Consider the following 5,692-nt stretch of genomic DNA (forward strand, 5'->3'; position numbering starts at 1 on the left):
TTCTGTTACATTCTAGCCTGCAGTGAATTCAGCAGCAAAAGATTTCACAATTATATCATCCCAACTTTATATTTCCAGACTTGACTCCAGCACTGACAAAGTTCATTGTATTACCAGCATTTTGGTGGCATATTCAACCAGCAGGCCAATTAACTCAACGTCATGCAGGTTCTGGTGCAGATGTTTCCATGCAAACTATGGATATCATCAACGAAGGAGGCTTTACTACACATACCTTTTCAGCACGCTGTTTTATGACTCGTTAAAGTCTGGTACATTTCAAAGTATAAGGCACTTATTATTGTATGCATGTCTACAGATTGCAGATTATGTTGGCTTGTTTCTAAATGAGACTGCAAAATGCTGCAAACAGTGGCCACCTTTTAAAGCAGCTTTTGCAGAAAACCGTTTGATTTTTCTATTCCCCATGAGCCACTATTTTTCGAGTCCGTGTAAAGGTGAACGCGGCAACTAGAAAATCTAGGTTTGTCAGTGCCACAAGGACCACCACTTTGTAGTACATTTGGGCATTATCTAATGTTACCAAATGAGTGTTAAAGAGAGACATGTTGCTTTTAAAATAATTTATTGGTTGGCCGCAGGTTCATCAGTGCATACAAAATTTTTAGGCTAGAAGGAAGTTGACCTAGAGCAAGACATCTTTTATTCATGCTTCTTCGCTGTCTTCCTCTCTCCTAAATATACAAATGTGTATATACAGCTTCACAATCATGATGTGTTGAGGTCAGTGCTAAATAAAAAAAAGTGCATCCGACAAACGTATAGCTAGAGATTGAGTACACAAAATTCATTCTAAGTGAGCCTATATATGTCTTGTAGATTCCAAGGGAAGGCAAGTATAGCAGGGGGCAGCAGAAACTCAGGCAGGCAGGTGAGATTAAAAAGTTTGCGGGGATCATATGGATGCAGCTGACAGAGGATCGGGTTATCTGGATGGATATGAGAGAGGCATCTATACAAGCAGGTATATACACAACTGCACAATTATGATGCATTTGCGGTCAGTGCTAAAAAAAATTCCACCCATCAAAGGTATAGGTGGGTAGTGAGTACACAAAATTGATTTTAAGTGAGCCTATATATGCCTTGTAGATTCCAAGGGAAGACAAGCGTAGCAGGGGGCGGCAGAAATTCGGGCAGACAGATGAGATTAGGAAGTCTGCGGGGATCATATGGATGCAGCTGACAGAGGATCGGGTTATTTGAATGGATATGGGAGAGGCATCTATTATGATGCCTCCCCCATTATGATGTATCTGCGGTCAGTTCCAAAAAAAAAATGAAAAATTCTACCCGTCAAAGGTATAGGAAGGGAGTGAGTACACAAAATTCATTCTAAGTGAGCCTATATATGTCTTTTAGATTCCTAGTGAAGGCAAGTGTAGCAGGGGGCTGCAAAAACTCGGGCAAGCAGATGAAATTCGGAAGTTTGCGAGAATCATGCACCTAGCACAGGATCGGGTTATTCGGATGGATATGGGAGAGGCATTTGCCGAGCAGTGAGTGCAGTCAGGCTAGCGATATCAACAAGACTAACAACTAGATGAGTTGGTACTGATTCATCTTAAAACCAGCGAGAAGACGAAACACGTGAGAAGAGAGGAGCACAAGACAAAGTTTGACTAACAACTGAAATATTACTGAAGGAAAGAGGCAAAAGAAGATTCGCACAGAAATGCACGTGCACGAAAAACCCCCAAAGCAGTGAAAGCGTGGAAAGCAGAAAGGGTCTAAAAAATCATCTGAAAAAAGCAAATTCCTTATGGTCAAGGACCACTCGTTACAAAAGGGAAGCCACAGATCCAAATCCAAAGGCACACTATACTGCAAAGGCTAAGGGCGTGTGTGTGGCTAAGAAATCAGTCAACAGTGTTTTGGGGCCTTCGGAGAGCCCCCAAAACACTGGGGCCCTGGGGCCCTGGTGCCGCCGGTTACCCACCAGTTTTTAAATGGGTACAAGCTTTCCCCCGGCCTGGTGCTCGGCTCTTCTGGGGTGAAATGCTTGGGAAAAGGGGTCACGGCCCAAATAGTTGCGCCGATGTGGCAGTGATTCGTTCCGCCATCGGACAACAATAAGTCCGCCTTGCGCGGCAACAGCCCATTATGTGGCCCTTTTTTCTGACCGAATATTTGTACAGTGTTGGCAAGAAAAAGCTGTATAAGGACCTAGTGGAAATAATGCTGCCGGCACCTTTGTATCGAGAGCCCTACCGTGGAGGCCCAGGGCAGGATATTTTAAAACGAGTGAAGTGGATGCCAGTTCGACCGGCTGCCAAAACGTTCTTTTTTAAGTTGCACTCGAACACTCTACCCGTCAAAACCTGGCTTCACGAAAAAGGAATCTATGTCCCTTGGACGACAAACTGCCTGCTTTGCAAGAAGCCAGAGACAATTGAACACATATTTTTAGACTGCTGGGATGCAGTATTTCATTGGGACGTGCTACAAAGAACAATTAAAAAAGAGCTACCACTAAACCCTTATGGCATCCGGTTTTTACCAGTGGAGAACGAAGACGTACCCTAAGATTTAATAATGCTTCTGGGCCTCCACAGTTTGTGGAAAACACGGATGCAAGTAAGGCATGAAGATATTAACATTCGCAGTGTACGTGAAAATTTTGTTGAAAGTGCTGTTTATCTACGGGAATGTATCTGCGCGCTCCCCGACCCACCACAGTGGGCAGAAGTTCTGGATGACCTGGTAAAATTGAATAAATTTTAACCTCACACGCGTCAGCTCAAGGGCAGCTGAAGTGTTTTATTAAGTGTGACAATTTGTTGTTCATGTATACCTCGGAAATAAAGAAAAAAAAAAACAAGCGGTGGCCTTGTGGTAGAGCCTCCGCCTCTCATTCGGGAGGTACCGGGTTCGATTCCTGGTGCCGCCGGTTACCCACCGGTTTTTAAATGGGTACAAGCTTTCCCCCGGCCTGGTGCTCAGCTCTTCTGGGGTGAAATGCTTGGGAAAAGGGGTCACGGCCCAAATAGTTGCGCCGATGTGGCAGTGATTTGTTCCGTCATCGGACAACAATAAGTCCGCCTTGCGCGGCAACAGCCCATTATGTGGCCCTTTTTTCTAGGACTGCTGCAGCTGAGGCTCTAAGGGAGCACTTCAGGTGAGGGTCAAAGGAAGTACCTTTGCAAGACAAACAGAACCACCTTTGCAGGCTGCGAGGTTCGAAACTGGGTTTGGGCCCACTGCGGAGGAGGGGCGCGCAGCGGGGTTTACGGAGCTTCTCCCAAGCGCACACCCCTGGAAAAGCCGAGCGCCAGGCCGGGGGACGCTTGTACCCATTTTTACAGGTGGGTGTCTGGCGGTGGGTTTCGAACTAACCACCTCCCGCCGCCGAGATGGGCGCTCTCTGGGCAAGTCTTCTTTTGCCTCTATCCTTTAGTAAAATTCCAGTTATTAGTCCAGCTGTCTGCAATTCTCTCTTCTCATATTTTCCGGCTTGTTTCAGAATGAATAAGGTGATGACTCTACAAACCTTGTGCAAACTGGAAACCAGTGTAACTGTCAGATGGAAACCTTTCCCTTATTTGGCTTGCATCACAAATAGGGAGGACTTTACTGTGATGTCTGCCGAGGCATCCCCAAAGCCAGTGCGCAAGCTGGCTGTAGCAGATGTAGCGGTGCCTCCTGTTGAGAAGAGAAAAAGCAATATTCACTTTTCAGCATAGCAAAATGAAAATATGGTTTAGGTCTTTTACAAATTTGAAAGTTATTCATGCATCTGTACCATTAATTCCCATCTAACAGAAGCTGTACAGTGTAACTTTCACTGTGAATTTATTCTCCCTAGAAGTATGGCAAACTTTGAATTCTGCTGCAGGTGACTGAGAGAGAATGAGACCCACCAAATATTAGAACTTTATTGCAATCACAATTAGCTACTGCAGCAAAATAATGCCTGAAGGCAATGCAGCTTTTGACTGACAAAACCTAGTAGTCGTCTTACACCCTCTATACTAGTGTTGTGGCCGATGTCAATGTCCACGCTGATATCATCCCCATAGCACGAAGATGTTAAATATGCGACTTATGCATTAAGCAGCTCTGTACATGGCGTCATTCTATTCGAAGGAGCCATAAAAGACAAGTCCACTTCTGTCAACGGCTCTCAGTTGTTTTCCCACAACACGCCACGTGCCAGACTTTCTACAAGTGCCGCAAAACTACTCTATAACTTCATTTGCTAACTGTAAAATTTCCAACACTTACTCAAGCTGTGGAAGTTTCGGTGTACAGGCCTTTGGCGGAATGTCTTTCTTCTTTTTTTGGTTGTCACCGTTCAGCACATGTAAAATGTCAGTGTCAAAGCATTTTGGAGAAGTTTACTGTGTGCAGGTGTTGAGGATGGTATCAGTGAAGTCAATTTTTTTAATTATATTTGCACACTATACAACACTCACCTAATGCAAGTGGGCAAAAAAAAAACTAGCAAATAAAACTTTGAGTGCTGGTATGGTGATTGTTCTGGCAGCAAGTGGGGACAGGCTATAACAAGAGTTGTCGGGCTAGTTAGTGATCGTCTGCAGAAGCCAGTCCTGCTCTGTGTGTTATTATCTTCTGTGTCGTTTTTTAGTGCATTTTCCCACGGCTTCGGCAGGAGACAGGCTACTTCACTGCATGCAATTTCACTTAGCACAGAGTCCTCCGAAATGAGATTGCTTTTGCACTTATTTACTCCATTTCTTGTGGCATTCCTTATGTATTCATGTTTTGAAGTGCTGCCCTTGCTGAAGGTCATACCTGGCTAATAAAACAAGCAAATGTGTCCGGACAGCGTTTTTTTTTGCCGTTACTTCACATCAATGTGCAATGCCCTTTCCATTTTCAAGTTCACACTATCAGATGAAGCGTATTTTCTCATTTACTCGTGCATGGAATTAAGCAAATTAGTAATTTGCATGATGAAACGTCATGCTCATGCGCACCTTCTACGAAAACAAGAAAAATATGAAAACCAGCGATGTTGTGTTCGCGCTAACGTGGCGCAATATCGACACTGTAGACAGTGTAGATGATCGCAAGTAAGTAACGTTAAAAGGGAAGCTTTCTTTTATTAACACTGCCTTCCGTAATAAATTTCATTACAGCATTTCTTACTCGAGAAAATGAAAAACGGATGGCCGCTTGTTCAAGTTATGTTGCCTTTCGCTCAAGGTTCTTACCTTGTGTTCTCGACTAGCAGTCCATGATCAAGAAGCATTTGGAGTAAATGCGGATGATCTGTAACACCCAGACGGCTACTTCTACTAAGTAGTCGCCGCCGGGATCTCGCCAGATGCTCTCAAGAGCAGTCGGCATCGGCACGCACCGCCCGCAGCTGCACCTGTTCGAAAGCTTTGGTTAGCGATTGCACACTCTCGCAACGGTCAAACGTAGGCTAGGCTGCAAGGCTCGGGCATACATACCAATGCGTAGTTCCGAAACGGCTGGGATCGGGAGGCTGACGGTCGGGGCTTCTGCAAGCCGGTGTTGGGCCGCGGTTACCGCGGCCTCTCGATACAAGTGTTACTGTACCGGTCGCTCGCAGGCTCCATCTTCGCCGACCTGGCACCCGAAAAGTTGCGTCGGCGTAGGGCTCAAAGCCCACGATGTAACCGACTATATTCTAGTTCACTATAGCAGCGACGCTGGAACCCACGGAGGAACCTAGGCGTCG

General features: G+C 45.3%; 1 long non-coding RNA gene across 1 annotated transcript; it reads right to left on the reverse strand.

The window, feature by feature from the left end:
* Nucleotides 1-513: 513 nt before the first annotated feature.
* Nucleotides 514-5,262, reverse strand: LOC146193968 (uncharacterized). The gene is made up of 3 exons (XR_014706502.1): nt 5,199-5,262; nt 3,512-3,663; nt 514-751 (listed from the first exon to the last, which is right to left on the reverse strand). It is a non-coding gene; the product is annotated as an uncharacterized LOC146193968 (long non-coding RNA).
* Between the last annotated feature and the right edge of the window lie 430 nt (nt 5,263-5,692).

The sequence above is a fragment of the Amblyomma maculatum genome, chromosome 4 (assembly GCF_055883805.1).
Source record: "Amblyomma maculatum isolate TAMU_Amacu chromosome 4, ASM5588380v1, whole genome shotgun sequence".
NCBI lineage: Eukaryota > Metazoa > Arthropoda > Arachnida > Ixodida > Ixodidae > Amblyomma > Amblyomma maculatum.